Source organism: Anser anser (assembly GCF_964211835.1).
Source record: "Anser anser genome assembly, chromosome: 6".
Classification (NCBI taxonomy): domain Eukaryota; kingdom Metazoa; phylum Chordata; class Aves; order Anseriformes; family Anatidae; genus Anser; species Anser anser.
In genome coordinates this window covers 37,977,650-38,000,328 of record NC_139726.1, presented here as the reverse complement: position 1 = coordinate 38,000,328, position 22,679 = coordinate 37,977,650, and the positions used below count along the sequence as shown (strand labels likewise).

General features: G+C 39.1%; 1 protein-coding gene across 1 annotated transcript in view; it reads right to left on the bottom strand.

Moving 5' to 3' along the window:
* LOC310902102 (uncharacterized protein) overlaps positions 1 to 22,679 on the bottom strand; it is a 382,687-nt gene that overhangs the window by 313,496 nt on the left and 46,512 nt on the right. Inside the window, exons 2-3 of the mRNA XM_083843085.1 lie at positions 6,644 to 6,788; positions 5,783 to 5,916 (exon numbers count right to left, since the gene is read on the bottom strand). The gene's annotated coding sequence lies outside the window, so the exon portion shown is untranslated. The remainder of the gene's footprint in view (positions 1 to 5,782; positions 5,917 to 6,643; positions 6,789 to 22,679) is intronic.

Below are 22,679 nucleotides of genomic sequence, written 5' to 3'. Positions count from 1 at the left end.
CAAGATGAGCATTGCTTCCTTCCTCTGCAAGACCAAAACGGACAGCAGCCACTTCCATCCTAACATGTCATCTCGAGTCCTGACAGAACCGAGCCCCTTTTCCTCACCATTTTAGTTGAATGGTGGTTTCTGATTAAACAAAGGAGGAAAACAGTGGTGCCAAAAATAAAAGTCAGCATTTACTGGCCTAAAGACCTGCTTCCAAGCTTGTGGCAAACATCCAGCTGGGCTCCTATGTGGCAAAGCTGAGGCATGTGAGCACTATAAAAAAATTGAGCAGTGACATTTTTATGCTTCTCCTAAACGTTCCCCCCTCTCAATATTGTTACTGCAGAATAGCAGCTGAGGTAAAAAGTTAAGGGCAATCTTATGCGTATGGAGCCTCACCCTATACTGAACTCTGTGTGAATGCCATGAACATGTGCAGAACTTCACTGATTTCTACAGGCATGTGGGATAGTAAGAAATAAAATACCTATTAAAGGTATGAATAGATGGTGGTGGCATGTCGCTCTTTGCAATACACAGAAGTGCACACGCGCAATGCACGTTCTTTATGGCAAACAGGCTTGCAGGTGGGGTAACATGGAGGTGGAAGACAGAAGAAGGGAGAGCCTCAGTGCTGCCAAGCTTTTCACATGCCACTACAGAATTAGTAAGGCTGGGGAAAAAAAAGAGCCATAAGTGAGGAAATATCTAGATATTGACTCCACTAACAACCTGCCTATTCTCGCACTTTAGGTCTCTTCAAGACAATACTCAAGAAGAAATTAACTCTGGATGACTCAACCACCCGCCTAAGTGCTGCTCTACATAATAGCCGTTCTGCCTGACGTGGGCAGCAGTTCAAAAAAATAACAGGGAAATGATTCTGTATCTGCAAATACAAAGACTTGATGCTATTACTTCAGAAGTGCTTACTTCCCCTTGCCCATCACAGTGTAAAACATCACAAAAGCCATTTTGCCCTCAAGAAACAAACTTTAAAAATCAGAATTTGTCACAGGCAATTTATTTGAAACAGCTGAAAGAAAAGCTATGTGGGAAAGATGGTAAATGATCTTGTTAAGAGCCTCTGGAAAAGTACTGGAAGACGTTTGTGTCTGCACGAAAGAAAATTCTCATCAGGTGCAAGTTTACTTCCCAAAAAGTCAAGCTGAAAGCTTATCGGATTGGCAAAGGATTACCTTACTTACAGCCATGTAAGTAATTTAGTGACACAGTGTTGAAATAAGATAAGACTGGGAGTAATTAGATACTTATTTAACAGACAAAACAGCAGAATACTGTGCGAACACAGACTTCCCACCATCTGCTGCAGGCCCTTTAAAGGTCGTCTAGATCACCTGAAGTGCACTTGTGCCTGGTAAGCTTAATTAAGAGCTCAGTGTAGAGTTTCACAAAGAAACAAATTACTAATCCTCCAGTCAAAAACAGGCAAATACATATGTGTTTAGCGTAATGCTTTGCAAAGCTGCTCCTGACCAGAGGATTTTGCCTTGTTATGTTTGTGCAAAAGAGTTTGTGCACTGGAATATGCCAGGGCATTACCTCTGTCTCCAGGTGTTGGGAAAAAAATTAAGTCAGCACTCTGAGATCTCAGTTAATATTTCTGGAAATCTCTTTAAGAGAAAAAAGCTTGCTTATTTCTAATAGTGTTTCCTGTAAAATCTGGATTGACTGCCACTATGCCAACAAAAGCATGTTCCTGGTCTGTGTTTTAGCAGGTTTTGTTAATTCATTTTCCTCTGACCTCCACAGCCCTTCCTTTCTACACCAAGAACATAGAGAAGGTTATCGAACCAAACCAGTAAAATGCCTCCCTTCCGCTTGATGCCTTTTAGGAAAGTAGCCTCCTCCTGCCTGCAGAAGCATTGGCAGCTTTGCGAAGCAAAGTCAAATTCTTGCATTCAAACCAGAAGTGAACCATATCAATTTGGCCAAGCCTGAAGAAAAAGAGCCCACAACACCCACCCAGCTGTAGAGCAACTACTCTTGGATAAGGTGGCACCGGGCCAGCCTCACTCCTACTGCAGTGGTGCTGATGAGGCACCTTGGCTGCAGGCTACATATTATGTGAAACCTCAGTGCAGCAACATGCTGGACCTCAGCCCTTTGGAAATAAGTAAACACACCTCTTCTCAAGGGTGACTTTGTCCCCTGATGCACAACCGAGAAGGGGGAAGCGCAAGTCTGTGCTCTGTGGAGCCATCAGCACATCTCCCGTTGGTGGAAAAGGTCAGAGACATACAAGATAACTGGAAAACACCGCTGTTCTGCCAAGTATATTTCCACCAACACAAAGAGGATATCATCATCTAACATTATCAGCTTCTGATATTTCCTTCTCTTTTTCCACTTAATCTTTCCACAGGCATTGCCAAGTAGACGTAATTTTAGGTTCTGTTAGTGCCAGTGAAGCTTCTCTGAATTCCCTCTCTGCAATACACCTATCTGATGAAGGAATTGTTTGTTTGCCAACTTTTTCAGTGAGTGTGGAGCTCAGGTCCTCCTATACTGTGTGAAATACGAATGTGTGTCACATTGTGTTATTATCACTTCAGTCACTAACTGAAGTGGAAAAAAAATCACATCCAGTTCAAACAAAGTGATTTATTCTTCAAAATAGCCCCTTCTCAGTAAATTTCAACGTTGGTTCAAATTAGCATTTGTCTAAATTTCAGAGGCAGAATTAACACCATATACTGCGTGCAGCTGGACAGAGTAACATGCTCAGAAATGAAAAATCCATCCGCATCTCCCTCAAATAGGAGGGAGAGCCACTGGAATGTACTGGAATCATTTTTCTACTTTCTTGAGTCACAGAAAAGTTTTTCCAATTTCTCTCCTTATGAAGTCTCAGAAGTGACCAAGCATTCTTCTTAAAACTTAAAACTATATACATATATTTAAGAATTTGCTTGAATTTATGACATTTTAAAGTACTCAAACTACAGTGTACCAATATTAAAATACAAGACATTAAAAAATTTCAAAATAAGCAAAAGGTATCAATGATGTTTCTAGTAGAGAGAAATGGCCTTAATCAATATAAAACTAACACCTAACATTGTTCTTTCAGATCCTTCTTGACTTTAAAGCAAACATGAAGTTACTTTTGGGATTGAGCCTGAGGTAGCTTGAGATCTGTCACAGTGACAGGAAGAATAGCTGGTAAATTAAGAAAAACAATTCTCCTGTTGAAGTAGGTAAATGTTCTGTATCTGAAAGCAGTAACCAGCTCTAAATAAAAGGGCAAAAAAGCTTTTTGTAACCATGCAAAGCAGACATGCAAAAACTGATTGCAACAACTGTAGTGTGTCACAGCATCTATAACTAACAAGGCTAAGCTACCTGGTACAGATCTGTGTAAGCCATGAAATACTGTAGCAAAGTTGGGGTTTTATTCTGTACCTTCTTCTTCTTTTCTACTTCTACCTTCGGTTTTGTAACTTGATAAACGTTACCTCCCCACACAGCAATCAGCACTTTCATAAAGTGGGGAGAAAGAAATCAGATTCATCCCCTTTCATTGTATATAAAAAGGTTTATCTTTAAAAAATATCTTTCTAACTTGGTCCAGTTTTTCTTTTGTCATCCCCAATAGCTTTTACAGCATATTACATACATTGTGTACACTAACTCTTAGAGAGAGATCATTGTGTTTTATTCTTTGCTGTAGGGTAACGTTCAAGTATCCTCTCCAGGTATTAATAGCCAGAATAGTTGTTAATGAAATTACATCTTGTGTTCATTGTGTTAGATAAATGAGAACTTACCTATGATGTTACCGGGTTTTAAGAGACTCTTGTGAGTGCTTTCACACACAGGCTGGTTCTAGACTATAATACTGCTTATGGTTTTAGATACTTATTTTATTAATGGAAATATTCAGGTTAATAAAATAAGCGCCCAAAGATTTCCACTTCCTACAGTTCAGGACAAGCTACACATCAAAGAAATGCATGCCTTCAATTTGCTCTTAGCCTGCTTTCAGTGCCAGACATTTCTCTATGCAACCTGTCGTTATGCTATGTTGTTCCAAAAGATTCAGAAAAGCATTGACTGACTCATTTGTTTTACACTGTAAAGTATGCAAGCTGCAAACATTTAGCAAACGATGGACCATAAATGCAAATCCCTTGCTCAAAAGGAAAGTCAAACCAAGGGATCTTAAGAGACAGAACTCATCTCTTTCACTAGATGTTAAGCATGAAACCCATATGAAGAAAGTTATGCCAAAATTCTCTTGAAAGAGTTACTAATAACATTTACATATGAGCAGATATACCTTTGAATTCAGCCAGCAAACACAGGGTTATCCACAGTATTATGCTATCAGCAGCAAAATACTGATGCTCATGTGCTCAGGATGCGTGAGCACGTAAGAGCCTGTCCTTACAGGGCCTTCTGGTGAGAAGAAACCTTCACACAGTGCCCAGGGACAACAACAAAGCAAAACGTGCATACAAGACAGCCTAAATGGGCTGATATCTGAAAAGCTCTGGCACTGAAAATTTGCATTTTATAAAGTGATTTAGCTTTTTAAGATACGTAAAAAGACATACACAGTTGTAGGTTATGACAGTTTGTGGGCCAGATAGGACTTCCTTCCTCTTTTCTGAATAGCTATTTAATAGGTTCAATATTCAAGTTATTGAATCAAAAAGAACGAAACAAACACACACCAAAACAAGAGACACACCACAAACCACCTGAAGACTCTGATAGCTACGACACAGAAAATGTTGTCTACAGCACACTCCTGACAAGCTACAAATGAGCATTTGCAGCATGTTTTGGAATATACCCCACCTCCTTCAGAGATGCTTGTCAAGTTCTTCCCTACTGTTGATGGTATGTAAAGGCATAAAGCACTTCACATGCCAAAATAGTGTATTTTGGTTTTACTACATAAGTAAAACTATCCAAGAAAGATTTATAAAAATAGTTAGGAAAATCTTCAGCCTACCAAATTATGTCCTTGCTACATTTAGAAAGCTAGAATCCAGCTCTTCCAAAAGCTTTTAAGAAGGCTCTCTTGTATGCCTTGAGAAGGAGCTGCAAAGAGACTCTTTTCATAAAGAAAGGGCTTTCATCACCCAAGCAATGACATAGAGGTATTCAAAGCAAATTACCGTTTGCATTAAATGGAAACAAATTTTACTAGGGAAAAACAACCAAAAATAACTAATTAAAGCTAGCATTGAGAGTGTCCTCAGAGCTCTCACCACAAAGTCAAAGCAATATATCTGTAAAGATGGGATGAAATTACAGCCCCTCTGCAGGCAGGAACAGACTGGCTGTTCATGAGCCGAAGCTGCTAACAAGACAGCAGCAGTACCACAAAAGTGCCGAGACAATGAAAGGAAGACAGCGGCTAATTCGAAGTCTAGCCAAGCTTGAAAGAGATGTTTTCCCCCTCCCTCTATGAAGTTATGGAAAGAGGGATTAATAAAAGCACTTTGAATTGTTCAGGCATCTCTCTCCGCTCCCTTCGGTTTTATGGCACTCATCACAGCTTATCCTTTTCACCCTTGCATGCTCAAGTTGCCGCAGACAGCAATGAAGGAACAGACCAGTGCTTCTGCAAAACTGAAAACACCACTCAGATGCTGCAGGTCAAAGGAATCAGAGAATCTCTTTTCTTTGGCTATTTTAAGGATAATGAAATGCTATTGTAGTGTAAGATTACAGTTTCTCCTATTAATTGCCTGACTGTTCAGCCTATATATTCTTGCAGAAGGTCACATAGGTTTAAACTGAGAAATAGAGCACTTACATTTTGATCAAAGACAAAGAATTACAGTCGTCTCTTCGGAGCTTCTGGAAAAATTCTTGGTACCTCCTCTTTCTCCAGAGAAAGAGCCATCTTCCTGAAGGCAGGATCACTCAGTTTTGTGTTACCACTGAAAGCTGCTAACAAACAGTGGAAGAATCAGGTTTGAAGGAAAGGTGGTCTGTTCTGGTTGTGGTTTTGTTTGTTTTTCTTCAAGGATATAAATAATAAAAGAGTTAGTAACAATATTTTGTCTTTTTTGTCTTAGTCACAGCATCTCCATGATAAAGAACCTCAGGTAAACTGGAAAAACCTGTGTAAAACATTCATTGCTATTTTAACTTGGTCTTTTCTACACCTGGTAAATGATGGGGGAAAGCTGTAGCAAATTCATCTCAGTATTTATAGCTTAATACTTTTCTAAAATTAACATTTTCTGAAACAAAGGATAAATTCCTAATATATCTGTACATAAAATAAATAAATCATGTAATTGTAGCCCTCCAAGTTTACAGAATTGTTTTTCACATCTATTGTCTTTGCTGATGCTATCAACACAGTTTTTGCTTACAAAGAATGCCTGCAACAATGATCAGCCTTTTTTCCCCTCTTATTAATTACAATTAAAACATTCCTCCAAAAAGGTTTCTTGAACAAACAGAGCAATTTATCATTTGTGCATGGTTAGAAATTCAGATTCAAAAATGTTTGTTCCAGCAGGCTACACTTAGTCAAGGAAAACTAAAAAATAATAAAAAATGATAAAAATGGGCAAACAGGAGGTCAGTCTCCACAGAGATTCAGCTGGAATGATAAATGGAGCTCACACACTTCATGCCTGGACTATTTGGAAAACAAAATTACCTGCTGGCACTTGTTTCCTTTTCAGCCCTGCTGTCCATAAAACACACAAAGCAGCACAAGTCCCACAAAGTTCTTGACGGCCTTACGTGCATTAGGCGTGGACTTATTTGCTTCATGAAGCCGCTGCGAGATTTTTCAGCTCCCACTGTGGACCAGACCAGAAACAAACGTGAGATGTAAACTGTGAAAAGGCCCCAGACACCGAGCAGCCATCCCAGCTCTGCCGAGTGCCATTCAACTGACGTGAGAGTGGTTCGTCTCCCATGTTGTCACTCACAGCGGGTGAAGCATCACTCATTAGCAAGGCTGTAAGCAAGTAACAGCGAGTTCTCCTTAGCTTCTCCCTCTGCTCCAACAGAGGCCCATCCTGGTGCTTCCAAGGCCTGAGGACATCCTTCTCCTCCCTGTCACATCTGGTGGAGCCCGGAGATGGGAACTGGGGCCTGTCCACACTCCCCTCCTGCTCCCAAACAGTTGCCCTATTCACCACTCATGGAGCCACCACATTAGGAGAGATGGGGTCAAAGTCCAGAAAGAAGAAGCCTGGGAGGAAGTACAGGACCTCAGCAGGGAAAAGCAGGACAAAATAATGGCAAGGAGTAGGAAAAAGGTGGTGGAAAAAGGAAAGTTGCACAGGAGGAAAGCAATCAGCTAAAAGGACATGGAAAGACTGGAGATGGAATCCAGTTGCTTAGCACTGTGGTTAAGATCTGGACAGCAGGATTCCTCACTTTTGGTATTATCTTCCCTGCATTTCCCTACATACTCTTGAAAAAAAAATGATATGGGTCCCTCTTAAAAGATGCTTAACAATATCGTCTGAGGAAGGCAAAGACATCTAAAGCAAGACAGCATTAAAATTAAAAAAAAAAAAAAAAAGTCTTAAGAAACTGGTGATATTTTATGGATGCAAAATGGTGCTATTTTCAGCTACTTAACCCTACACACAATCCTTCCTTTACAGAACTGAATACAAATGATCTCTTTTGATTTTTAAAAGCACATTAAAAAAGAGGAAACATAAAACCAGGAAATGACTTTCCCCAGCATTTATTCTTCTTAAATTTACCAAGTGATATATTAGACAAGTATTTTGGGTCACAGTTGTACTGCTACAGCTTCAAGGCCAACCTAGTGGCACAGCTGCAAGAATTTACTATCTTCTCAAAGCAACCTGGTGACAAAAGCAGAAGATGACTACAGCAGACTGGTTAGGACCCCCTTGCCCCATCACTGGCACTGGAGGGAACTCTGGCGAGCCCTCTGGCTGCTGGCTGCTGGAGCCCATCCCATAGCACTCAACACCACAGAACTTTTATGTGGCTTCTGCTGCCACCATAAATCTTTCTGAGAGTTTATTGTGCAAGATATCAGCCCCAGTAAATGCCAGCTCTGTTTTACGTTACAAGAAGGAAAAAAAAAAGTCTGTAATGATCTGCCTAATGATTGCATCTCATGAGAAATTTTATATTACAACAATAAAGCGCCTGTTTGTTTTAATCTTTTATTACTCTCTAAGGCCTCATTGACACTGTATTGCACAGAATTCACACATACCCTATGAAGGTTTCATATCTGATGGCCCCAAATTATTATTTAATAGATTTTTCTTTTAAAAAGTACTTTGTAGATTGGATTTTTCCCCTTTTTCCCATGATACTGTGCAACAGTGTTAAAAACCCCAGGCAAAAGAAGAGAGACATCTTTTACACTCAAATATCAAGGGGATGAAGTTCCAAGCAGCAGCATCCATTATCTGCAGATAAGATGCTTTTCAGTCTTGGCTAACACAGGCAGTGGAAGTGGTTACTTGTACCTCAGTTTGAAACGATCAAAGTGAGGAAAAAGGATTAGATGTCAAAACACTTGAAGTGTATCCCTTTGATCAGGATCAAAAATCAAGGCTGAACTTTGAATATAATGTGCTAGTACATTTCAGTAGTCCTTTGAAGAGGAAAAACCCTAAATTCATGAACGTGTAATACCGTTGCTATGAATGGGATTATAGAGATGATGTCTTACTCTCTTTTCTTAATTTGGTAAACCCACCATGCTTACGACTTTCAGCTCTTGCTTGGGAAGCTGAATTCCTGCTTTGTAACAGGGTCGCATCACACACATGCTCCTCATAACCGGCGGTGCTGGGACTGGCAGATTCCTCACCGCCACATGTCTATCAGAAACGAATTCAATGACACAGGTACAAAAGCATGGTTTTCTTTTACTTTTATCCATTGCTTAAGGTAGACTCCACTCTGTATCATGCTCCACTGTCTTAGATGTTATAAAAACATATTAGGACAATGTCCTTTCCCCTTGAGGTGCGTATTGGGCCTTGAAACCACTTACGCAAGAGTACTGTTAAAGGACTGAGACAATGGGATCATACAGCAATGTAAGTTTGCTGTGAACTATTTGATTACACAAGTAGTAATGGCTTTAAACTAAAAAAGGGTAGGTTTAGACTAGATATAAGGAGGAAATTCTTTACTCTGAGGGTGGTGAGACACTGGCACAGGTTGCCCAGAGAACTTATGGATGTCCCATCCCTGGTAGTACCCAAGGCCAGGCTGGATAGGACTTTGAGCAACCTGGTCTGGTGGGAGGTGTCCCTGCCCATGGCAGGGGGGCTGGAACTAGGTGGTCTTTAAGGCCCTTTCTAACCCGAACTGTTCGGTGATTCTGTGATTCTATCATTACCACCAAAAAAGCATTCAAAACAAAGTGACAAAATAAAATGAGCAATCCCTGCTACCTCCCATTTACCAGGTCACTAATATGGTGAAAAGTGCAGCAGAGGAATTTGAAATTCAGAAGGAAGACGTAGAAGGAAGAAGGGTTCCTGAAGGCCAGTCTCCATACAAGAAGTCTGGCACGGAAACCATTAGCAGACTGGAATCTCCACTCAGGCCTGACGTGTAGAAGCCATGATAAGGTAAATGAGGTAAGAAAAGGTCTGAAGGTATCTAAGTGGTCCCACTACTTCCCAAGCTAAGAATGAACAAACATAAAGAAAGCAATTGCAAAACTGACTAATGCACAAGGTCGCATCAGACTAGGTCAAATCTAAGCACCAAGGTTGCTACACAGATTCTCGAGATAGCTGTAAAAATTAATAAATTAGTAGCATAAACAGACTTACATAAAGAAGACAGGAAAGTCAGCACATAGTAATAAATGGGACCAGGAGTACTTTTAGTCCTGTATCACCTCTACTACAAAACAACCTTTTCAGGAAAAATTACAAGTTCAAGTTGTCATTGGCAACTTCATAGTAACTTAAATTCAATGCCTGGATTGAAGTGTGCTATTTAAAAAAAAAAAAAAAACTCACTTTGTAGTTGATAAAGATTTTACAGGGAGTTCACTCACAATACTCACAAATGCAAAAAGGTAAATGACTGGACTTTTATGTGAAATGACAGCTTTGGCTAGAAAATAAGAGAACAGGCCAAGAACAGAGACACAGGCAATGACTACCAAAATTATTCTACTACAGTTTAAAAGCAAAACAGTGTGGAAGAATATTATAGCATGCCCAAGTCAAAAATAATGCAGGTAGTCAGCAATACACTATCTTTTTGCATTACTATTTGGTCCCTCCTATGTTTTGGAGCCTGTTTGTTTGCTTCAGTTTTGAGGGATAAAGTGTAATTTTTTTAAAACAATGTCTGTTTGCCACATACTAGGAGTATGCATTCTGTGCTCATGTCACTGAGTTGCTTTTTGACCAACAAGATAAAATGCAGCTGATCACTGTACAAAATCTTTTTGTACTCAAAAGTACGCCACCTCTCACATTAATACACAATGTGCAAAATAAGGCTGGCTACTGAAGCTGCCTCACATTCACTTTTCCACTGTTCAGAAAAAAGTTGCTTTTAATTTCTATTCCTGTAGTACAAAAATGATACAGGCTCAGAAATACCAGAGAAGAACCCTAACTGTCACCAACAGGTGTTTTTGTTTGTTTATTTAATTTCTTGGAACAAAGACAAGTTTTGAGAACTTTTATCTAATAAAAGTTTTCTTAGACTAAGATACGTTGTGATCAAACACCTACAGTTCAAAAGAAGCTTGCTTGCACCTTGAGGAACACCAACTGGGAAAAAACAAAACCTAACATTGGTTTTAAAAATTTCCTGTTGATTCTGGTACCAGCTCCATTGTCAATAAAGATGAATGGCACAATCACATGCTAAGGAACTAGGAGCCGCTCTGAACTGACAAACGTGAACAACAACTAGTTTCCTTGTGAAGTTACCAAATTTATTCTGGAATTGTTCTGTTCATGGATGTTTGGAAAGCTTTAGAAAGATTAAAGCTTTGCAGTATATTATGCCCTTCCAGTTGTACTTTACCTCTACACCAACAAAAGAAAACAGAAGAAAATGTAATGAAAAACGTTTTTCATATAACTCCTAATAGTATAGTTTAGTATAAGTTACATATATAGTTATATAGTATATATAAGTTTTGTATAGTTATATATAGCATAGTTTTTCTATGACATGTTTAAGATATAGTTGGTTATTATATTTAGGCAATGACCAATGTGCTTAGTTCTCTGGGAGTGAACAGCTCAAAAAACAGTGGTGATTTGGGAAATCATGATGACAGACATTCATTCAGGTTTGAAATAATGACACTATGAAATAAGCACTCTAGGACTGAAGAGCTGCTTTCAACAGTTTGAAAATTATCACACATCAAAGGTTCAGCCAAAATTAACCTCTAATATAGTCCTAATTTATCTAATGAAAAGTACTATGTATCTCACTCACACATAAGTACATTTAGTGATTTTGTGTGTTCTTCTAGTAAGAACTTCCTTCCCATAATGATGGAAAGTTTCAAGCTTGTGAAAGCAGCAATTTGTTCTCTGGTTTGCCATGAATAGTTCTTTGCTAGGGAAAAAAAAAAAAAAAAAAAGGACTTAACCATATGACAAAGACTCAGACAATGAAGTCAGCAGCGAAAGAAATGACTATGTTCTGCATTGTTAATTCCCATAATTACATAAATTTAATCCTCAAAGTTTGCTTTAGTCATAGCATTTTGTCAAAATGGGCTTTTGATTGAGACTGTGATTTTTTCCCTTCCTGTCCACAGCATTATAACTGCTTTTCTCATCCACTTCTAAATAACCAGAAGAAACGCTATCAACAGTGAAATTAGGTCATGCCCAGAGGTCACGCCAAACCTTATTCAAGGCAAAATACCACCTGCAGATAACCTTGAGCCTTCCCCGCCTTGCCAGGTCTCCCCCATGTGCACCCAAACCCTTCTTGCTCTCCACAGCACCCACCGGCTCAGAGCCAGGCGAGGTGACAAGGAAAGCCGCCTGGTCTCACATGCTGCCCAAGCGCCCCACTGCCGGGTGTGTGGGAGCAGGACGCATCCCGCGCCCCAGCTGCCGCCGCTTGCTATCGGGCAGCAAGTGACTCATGTTCCGAGAGAGCTCCTCCAGAAGTTTCACTGCTTTTAAGCCATCACATTGCCAAACAACATAGAAGGCAGCTATTGCAGAGACAGAACATGCAAAAGATACAACGGCAGACTATTTTTTTTTTTTTTTTTAAATTAACAACAACCCCCATGTTCTTAAATAAGGGATGAAATTGAGCTACAAATCAACAAAATTAATCCCCCAGCTAAGAATTATGTAACAGCATATGAATATTAACTTTAAATCATAGATTAAAAGAACCAAAAAATAAGGTTAACTGAAGTAGTAAGAAGAAACCAGAGGGGAATAATTTATAGGATGATGTGGATCAGAACAAGTAATGCTGTTTTAAAGAGACTCAAGCTTGCTAAAACATATATAGTCAATAACGTAATACTGAAACACTTCAGAGCATTCCAGTAACACGTGAATAATTAGCATTTGCGTCCACATTTGAGTCCACTTGGGCTTAGCACTTAATCATGACCACAGTGAAATTAAACAAGTCAGACAAGATAAAGGAAGCAGCCTTGAAGAGTGGAAGTCAGGTTTCAAGATCTTCTCCTTTTAATCAAGTGTTTTAATTTTTGAAGTAATAAAGTTGTTTCCTTAGGAGTATATATTTTCCCGTTTCTTCTAATCTTAATTGAACTTGCATAAATCATGTTAAAAATGTTAACGTATTAACTAGAAACCTAAATATAGAACAGTTCTCGCAGTCTGAGAATAAGACTAATTTTGCTGTTAGACCCATGGATAAGATTTCTGGGAAGTTTTTATCACCTCATATAATCTCCCAAAGCAATCAAATAATGTAAATAAAGTTGATTTCAATATTAGCTACTCAAAAATATTTTTTATATTCTTAAAATATTCACAAAATGCGTAAGTACATAAAACACCACGTCATAGTATTACAAATGGGATATTATATGGTTAAAATCAAATGTAGGACATAAAAATTACTAATTAGTAGTTCAGAATATTAGATTTCTTAGTGTAAAAGCATGTCTGAAACTATTATTTGATGTTGCTAACTGTTCCATTGTGAAGAAAAACTGAATACGGCACAAGCTGAGAGAAAGCAATTTTAGAACATCACAGCAGCAGATCAGCATCTTGGTACCAGAATAAAACTGGGCAAGAAGCTCAGGATTCTCACTGAGGATATGCACAACTTACTACGAATGAGGACTAGAGTGAAGGTGTGCACCCTGCCTGCTAGACCCAGATTCTGGGAGACAGAGAGGAATACACAAGACAGTTGTAGTTCAGAAACATAAATGAAAATAAAGAATAGAAAAATTGTCTCTGCATTAGAGAAAAACACATGAAAGTGTAGGTGTGAAGTACTGGGGAATATTCAAGATACAAAACAACCTCCAAAACTTCATTTCCCATATCCCATCACTAAAGGAAAAAAAAAATAAAAAAATAAAAAAATAAAAAATAAAACAACCCTAATGCTAAAATTGTAGGATGTTTCTCATTAGTTATAGGCAATAATTCATACCATGTTCAGAATTATCGCCTATTGCCTATAGCTTTAGAAAATACCAATTATTACTAATTATTATATTACTAATAATAATGGCATGTGTTTTTCCTTCTGGAGCAGAAGGTCTTATTCTTGGCTGAATTTCCCCCCCTCCACACACCAAGCTGAGAACCATGAGCCCCAAACACTTGTCTTCATACGTGAAATTCAGTTCAATTTTCATAATCCTGAAGTGTTAAGACCAAGCATGACATATCAGAGGGCAGCTAACAGGCTCTCTAAATCTACCCGCCTTCTTGGACCAAAATTCCTTTACTGAAAATATTAACCTGACCTAATTTTGTTGGTATTCCACTCTCCTATTTAAGAACGCATGTTCCAGGAAAAGGAAATGCTTCAGCTAGATAAGAAGCAGGCATCCAATATCATCAAATTTATTTAGAGGAATGTCTTTCAGTACTACAGATTTCAAAGCGTAAAAAGTGAAAGAAATGTATCATTATTGTTGATGTTACTATTACAAATGACCCAAATCAAAATGGTTTGACCTTGGATCACCATAATGCATTTAAAAAAAAATGAATTTTTCAGATCTTTCTCTCCTGGTCTGCCCTCCACCTCTGCAAGGTTACATTTTCCCAGAGCTGTCAGGGTTCTCCTTTGCTAACACAGTTTTATTTTAGCAGAGGTTCTAATAAACAGCGTTTATTTTTCCAGGTATGCTCTTAAGAGAATAAAATCTGTTTGAATAGAACTTTTTTGAATAAACTGGAACAATTTAAGGCTTTCTAAAGTGAAAAAATGTAGCATCTTGAGAAACTAAGTGACAACTCAGCATGAGCCCAGGAATAACTAATACAGATTTTATTGAAAACACCAAGTGGACACCTTCAAGCATCCAACGAGACATTCACATGGTGGGAATCTGACAAAAGGAACAGAGATGTCTAATAGGAACACTTTTCTGGGAGTGCTTTCCCAAAGCAAAGGATGAGGCTAGGCACTGTGAAGTCATCCTGACTCACAGAATAAACTGAAATTAGTACTATGTCAAAGGGAAAATCCTCACGTTATTCCAAGACAAACATCACCTCCAATATACTTTGTGTAGGGTTTTACCCGACACATGCTGCATAGGTGAGACCTCACAAATCCCTGGTCTAAGGGCATGTGTTGCTTGTACTGTGCTCTAAAACCATGCAAGCTGCTTTCTCTTTTGCTGTGTTGGAAGATGGAAAACAAGCTGAATGTTACAGGTGCTATCACTCCCCAGAATCGAGAAGTCTTCCTGAAAATTAAAGCCCTCTATAAACTGTTTTGGAGAGAACCTCTCCAGGGACCATCCAGCCCAGAAACAAAGATATGAATTAAGCCACTGTTTTCCTACAAACACATGCTAGAGCTAAAGCACCATTTAAACACTTTAATCCTGCTACAGAAATTGGGCTTATTGAGCAGCAGTGAGGGTGCACACAGAAATTTCAGCTTTAAACTTCTCCCAGCTATAGAGGACAAAGTGAATAGTATGCTTTAGTGCTCTGTGTGCTGAAGTGGTCAGTATATAACACAAAATTTTGAACAGCTGGTCATACGCAGTATTCTTCCTTACAGCAACTGCTTCTTTGACTGAGAGAAAGCTCCAGATGTTTGTTGCAGGGCTGCCCAAAGGAAAGCTCAACAGATGCGTCCACTGCCATAGTCACACTCAGGTAACGGGTCTTTGTCAGGTGAGGGTTATTCTCAACGCATAGATGTTGGACCTCAACCCTTCCATAGCCATAACCGCGATGTGATCGTGGTGCTTTGGGCAGGAGCAACACAATGCCTGAAACCCGAGGCTATGGGGACGGCTCTGGATTTTCTGATGTAGAATTAACGCCTTAAAATATCACGCACCAAAAAGTTTAAGAACAGTTAACAGTAAATATGCAAGTCCCCGCTGGAGTACTTAATAAGGAAGAAGTGAAAGAAAAGGGATAACTGGCTGCTGCTCTCCTTCTCTGCAGTGCCTGGGGTGGCAGGAGTCCACAACAGAGAGGAACTGCTCAAATTAGCACCTCTTCAACACCTTTTCAGAACTGTGTAATTAAAAACTAATGAGGGCAAACTAAGGGAGAGTGTTTTTTTTTTTTTCCTGGTAATTTGGCGGCAGTTGTTTGTCAGCAGGCTACAGATCAGGGCAGCGAGCTGGCTGTATTGAACGTCCACCTGCACCCGTGGCCCTCCCCATGCTTTTCCATCACGAGTGGCCTTCTGTCTGTGTGTCCGTCCTGCTGCCCCCCGGCCCCACCAGTACATAAATTTTAACTCCATTTCATCTTATCCAAATTAAAACATTTGTGCCCCGGCCCTCAAATGTTACAAAGTATGGTCTTTGGTGAAATTCTATTAATTTATAGTGACTGCCTGACGGATTTAACGATTGTGCCTCCCAAACCGCTGACTGTTATCCCCCACGGAAAATAAGCTCATTCCAACCTCCAAAAACTAAGGCTTCACCCTTGCAATCCTTTTCATTTTCTGGTGCCCAGTGCACATCTCTGGCAGTAAAACCAGTGATAGGCACTTCTTAATTTAATGTTCTGGTCACAGTCAGAAAAGGTGATAGAATTGAGTTAATCTGAGAATTGAGGATTTACTGTTAATCTGAGGATCATTTTAACAAAGATGCATAGGTCCTATCTCACATTTAAACCAAAAGGCATATTATGTTTACCTTCCTTTGTAGGTCAGACATACATCCTGATAATCTTAGTTGCAATGTGCATAAAGGCCTTTTAAGAATACTTTGGTACCTGCATTTAAGGAAAAAGCTGAGCCTTAAAAATGGGCAGAGTTAAAAATGGAAACTCATTCTGCCCAAAGTTGATGGATACTATGCCTCAGGTTGGCTGCCAAACCAAAGAATGAGAAATTCAGATAAGGTTAGTGTGGCATTAGGTACTGAAACACATCTGAAGTAACGTGGGACTTCAGCAGTTTGGAGCAGAGAACTGGGACACAGCGGCAGCAGCCACATCCCTTTACTATCAGCTGCAAAGTTATGAGAACTTGGGAATAAAACCAAAACTCCAGCCATGTTGCAACTGAAGTAAAATTAATCTTCATTTTGATAAGCTTTGATTTATGAAGATATGCATATTTCACTTGCTTGGAAAATAAATCACGTGTTTGCAAGACTGAGGCCTTTGCTTCAGTAAAAATACAATTACTGTGGTTAAATCTATAAATCATGTTCAAATCAGGCTGCATATATGTGCAAATGATCAAAGGATGTAAAAATAATTTTTGAAAAAAGTTACATTAGAAAGCAATGCAAAAAGTGAAAAGAAAATCAGATGTATTCTTTCTCTATTTCTTCATGTAAACATGACCATCTAGATTTGTGATTTTTTTATATCATAATTTTATGCTTTATTAATGGATTTCAAGTCAATCGCAATGTTTTTTTGATCAGTGAAAGACTTTCTTAGGTCAACAAGGCTTCCCAAAATTTAACTTCCAATTGACACATTGCTCTCTGTACTCCTGCAAAGACGCAGAAACTTTCCATGTGTCCTCAGTTTAATTATTTTTTTACTTTTTTTTTTTTTTTAAGCTGTAATTCAGCTGAGCTGCGAATCTTGACTCCCCTTTGCCTGCGCAATGCAGGACCATCTTGATGTAAGGTTGTTGTATATGTAGCTTACAGAGCAAACGACTAGGTGAGGTGAAGGCATAAGAGAATTAGGTTCTAAGACAGCATGCCATAAGTTTTGTTTTATAGGACTGTGTAATTTGGGTCGCTAGAGTTACCTTGTTATAAATCAAATGAGATAGAAAAGCAAACAGTGGTTCAGTTTTGAAGTACTTCAGTCCCTTGAACAGGTGAGGAAAGTGTCTCTAAAATTTGTTGGCCAAAATGTCCTCCTCTATGCACAAAAGCTGACCTCCACACGTACAAAGCAAATATTTTCCCCCAACCACACACATTTCTTGTATGCGGAGGCATTTGTTGTTCCACCATATCACTGCGGGAACAGCTCTTGTGCAATGTGCCCCGTTCCTCCTTCCCACTAACGAGATTCTGCTTTGCAACAGATCTTGTCAGAAGCTAATTATAACAAATGTTTGGAAATATTTGCTCCAGAATAACCTTTGGCTCTAAGATGGCTCACTTGTGTGAGGCAGGTCCCCTTGCTGGAGCCCAGGAGATCAAGTTCAGCTTCAGAACAACATCTAAAATTCAATAACGGTGCTGTGTGCTCAGCTGACCAAGTTTGGCAGCTCCTGATTGATTTCTTTTCCTCTTCAAACCTTGCTTGTCACGATCGGCTAATTAAAAGTGCAGTAATCTGATATAATCTGTTTCCCAGTTGGTGCAGCAGTTGGCTACCTAACTGAAATAATTGATTTGTAAACTGCCAAACCTCAGACATTTAGACTTGCATTGTCTCTTTTGAACCATGTCTAACAGGCAAAATTTGTCTCTTGATACATCAAATGACCCACACAACAAAATTAATCCAGACTTCGCTACTATGGAAAATCAATCAGAATAGAAATAGATAAATTCTAAAATATAATAAAAGTCTGGAGGAAAAGCAAATAAACATGGATACGGCATGCTTCTGCGAAGTCAGCAGTGTGTCAGCATTTGTCTTCCCCACCTTTTTCTGCTGCTGCTATTAAAGTAGTGATAGGTACTTTGTCACTGCAGAGGAGAGCATCCTTACATTTCAAACAGTTATTTTTGTTTTTCTCCTCCAAATATAGGTCAAACCCCTGAATGTGTGTGTGGCTTCCAGTGGCTGGTTACCCATGCAGTGAATTCTTTCAGTCAAGGAACAACAGCATCTTTTTTTTTTTTTCTTTTTTTCTTTTTCTAACATTGAGGATACTTCCACACTATTAAGAGTATGATATTCTTCCTTCAGAGTCCATAAAGCAGGACAATACCTCCGTCTTGTAGGACACAGCAACCTGAGTTACAAGAGGTGCAAGTATCTCACAAAAAGGACAGCAACAGCATTGGGACAGGTACTGAAATCATTGTCATATGCTAGATCTTCCAGCAGAGATGTTTGCTGCCTGGTGAAGTTTGGTTCTTCATTTTCCGACCTGACAATGAGCATAAGAGTCTGCTTTTCTCTAAGTTTATAAATGAAGCAAGAGTAAATCAAGCATGGAAGTGTTTTATGGATCAGGCTATCACAGTTCTTGGAAAGCCATCTGCGCATAAAATCATCTTAACACACATCTGAAAGCAGTCAATTTTTGAGTAATAAAGCTGGGGTTTGCACCTCAGAAAGGAAATGTGCTAAAAAACCTGTCACTATATCTAAAATAGGAGTAATAAATCTGTTTTCTGGGGGTTTTTGCCCTTTTTTGTTCACTTGAAAATAATTTCTTTTATGAATTTAGGCTCACTAATAACCCATCATTTTAAAATAACTTTATACTGAAATGAGAAGGAATGTGTTCCTTCGTAAGGACACCCTGAGCCCTGCCACCAAGCAGTACAGCACGGCAGCCCCAAGCCATCATTTTCAAAGCAGGGTGTGCAGCATTTTAGGGCAGAGTAACAATACGGCAGCTTCAAACTCTGCTTAGCCATGTCCTAAACAAGCTTACTTTCCTCCTCATGGCTCTTGTATCAGGAGGGTCAGATCACCCCAGGCTGCAGCACTGGCATCTGTGTTTGAGCTAGTAACAAGTCTCATGTGCTGTGTTTGCTCTCCTTGGTTCCTGTCTGAAGTAAACAGTGTACTAATCTGTGCTGCTCAAAGTCCCTGACTTCTTTCTGTCCCCTTAAAAACACACAGACACTCACGTGCAAATACATAAATGTATGTTTAGCTTGAATATTTACACCTATGCATATGATATACATAGACAAAGCATGTGTAAATATTTAAACCAAATATACACATTTATGTATTTGCATGCAAGCATATATAAGCATTACATATATCTATTTCTGTTAATACATAGATAGTGTAATGTGCGCTCATACATACACACTGTGAATTTCAGCCATATTTCTATCTAAAACCCAGAATCCTATGCACAGCAGTTGTTTCTTTACCTATTTACATCCCATACCCTTGTTTTTTTGGGGAGTTTTCTCTAGTTATGTGTATGATAGTGGTTAAAGCCCTACCAAGCAGTATTTTAAGTCTAACCAAATGTTACAAATGAAATGGTTCACCTCCTAAGGGATTTGAATCTAAGAGATTCACAACATTAAAAGTTTTAACACTAATCTAGTAGACTCGAATGTCCAACTTGCCTTTTAAATGTAACGAAAAAATGGGTAAGTGAAGCTTGTGGATGATTTTGAGATGTTCAGATTTACATCTTTAACAAGACATATATTTTTTACTATATGCAAGGCATATGCAAACAAGTATTTCAGGTTTGTGGTAAATAGCTAAGAAATCTTAGCAAAATTTCCCCCAAAGATGTCCTTTCTCCCTAAATATTTGCATGAAATCTCAAGTTCCAGATTAAATTAATGGCAAAACCCTAGAGATTTTAACATAGCATTTGATGTTTTCCCCCTTTTGCAGTCAGGTGTCTACTTCAGATACAGATTTTATTTCATTACCTTTTTCCTTTTACATTTTACGATTTTCCATCAAATAGCAATTTCCAGTTTCAGGGGTCTGAGCCTGACACCACCCCAGTTTTTTCAGGTCCCTGACCCCAGGCTGGGAAGGTAAGATAAACCTTGGGGAAGTTTTGGGGCAGAGCTGGTGGCTTGGCTCTGGCTGGGGGCTGCCAGAGAGCCATAGCCTCAGCAGCAGCTCCCCAGGCTCACGAGGATCACCTCCTCCAAGCCGCCCCACCACCGGTCATGGCTCTCAGCTCTCGGAAGATCCTGGAGAAGGAAGGCCCAAAGTCACTGAACGTAGCAGGTCTCATCTGGTAGCTGTAGGTGGGGCTCGTTGGCAAAACAGTCAGGACAAGGCCCAAATCAGGTGAGATTAGGAGAATGTCTGTAAAATCCAACATGTTTCCAGCAAAACTGAACGGGCCTAAAAACATTCCCAGATGAAAAAATAGAAACCACCTCCAGGAACGGCAACTCCACCGACGCGTCCGGGACAGCCCATTCCAATGCCTAACCACCCTTCCTGTGAATAAAGTCTTCCTTATATCAAATCTAAACTTCCCTTGGTGCAACCTGAGGCCGTTTCCTCGCATTCTGTCACTTGCCACCTGAGAAAAGAGGCCAGCACACTCCTTGCTGCAACCTCCTCTCAGACAGTTGTAGAGAGTGATAAGGCCTCCCCCCTCAGTCTCCTCTTCTACAGACTAAACAGCCCCAGTTCCCTCAGCTGCTCCTTATATGTCTTGTTTTCTAGAAATTGGGATATTTTTGGTTAAAGAATCACAAATTGGGAACATCAACTAGTAAGAATAACTCTTCCCAGATTTCTCGTTATTCTATATTTCTGATTGTAGGTACATTATCTTCCAGACTCAATGAATTAGCCCATTGTCCCACCCTGAGAGATCTCTAATGGTCACTTTCTCCATTTTATCCAACAATTGGATTTATTTCAGTAAAAAAAAATAAAAAAATAAAAAATAAAAATTTTCAATTTAATGGACATAACTGAGTGATAGTGTCAAAACCTGAATAAAGTTCTAAGAAAAATCAAAATATAGAACTACACCAGAAATAAAAAAGCATAAATGAGCCATAATTGTCATATGTCCTTCTCACTGTAGTTATTTCCAGCACAGCCTAAATTATATTCCTGAGTCAAACCAAATGACATTGAGGAATTAATTACTGAGGCATTCAAAGTGACTACACAAAGATTTCCTGAAGGACTAGTATGGATTAATCATGACATCTCAAGGTGCTACCCTTAATAGGATTTCCAAAGATTTGATCTATGAGTAAATTTTGAGCTCATGAATATCACGTGAATCCAGATATATCTTCCCTTTACAGCCATAACTACAGAGATTCACCTACTTTTTTACATTGTTAGTAGGGGTATGAATGTCTGCTGATAATTTCAAAGAACTACCATTTATTCAATAAATAGTGAAGTTTTTCACCCTGAAAGCTGAAATTATACCAGCTGGAGATTTCTACATAGATATAAACCATATATAATAGGACGTGCTTTCCTGAGTGAACGAATGAAGTTGTATGATGATTTACTGCTCTGGAAAATAAGTCTCCCTAACAACAGGTTATCAGGTTGTTATTCAGGTACATAACTATTTTATCAATACAGTTTGCATAAATAATCAGTGCTATATATAATCTGTGGAAATTGAGCCATGTGATAGAAAGGAAAAAGGTATTTTCAAAACTTTATTGTGGCTTCCTTTTAAGGAAAAAGTGTACTCCACTGCATAATGAAACCATTTTATCTGGTATAGGCACTACTGTGCAATCAGATACTTCAAAGAGGCATAACATTTTCCAAAAATTCATCCATGAACTGCAGACTACTGTATTATTGCAAGTGCCTTCACCGCCCTTCATTTTAGATCCTGATGTGCATCTCTGTACTAAATAATGAAGAAACTTCTAATGTAAACCAACAACTTTCTATCATCCTCGTACAGGTATGAGGGTGACAAGGACCTGACAAAGCCCTTCCAGTTTCTCTTGGCTTGATTCGACCAGAAGAGGACATTTGGCCTCACTTTAACAAAACATTTACTGATGTTTAATGTTGATTATGTGGTTTGTGCCAAGGATTGAAGTGTTGATTCACACTCCAATTAAATACACACTTCAGAAAATCATTGGATCGGAACCACATGGCTCAGTTCTTTGCAAGATCAAACCATTACTGGCTAATTATTCAAATATCTGTGGAATTTTCAGCTTTAAAATATACTTTGTTGTAAAAGATGGAGAAAACAGCTAACAGTTGCTTACTTTGGTATATTAAGATCTGATGGTTTTAATGTTCCAGTTGCCAAACTTTGAGTCCATTTCTACACACTGATCTGTGGCTAGATATATGCTTTTATTTTATTCTTTTTGTTCCTTAAAAGAAAGATTCCTAGCGGGGGGGGGGGGGGGGGGGGGGGGGGGGGGGATAGAAAAAAGGCATATTATGCTCATATGA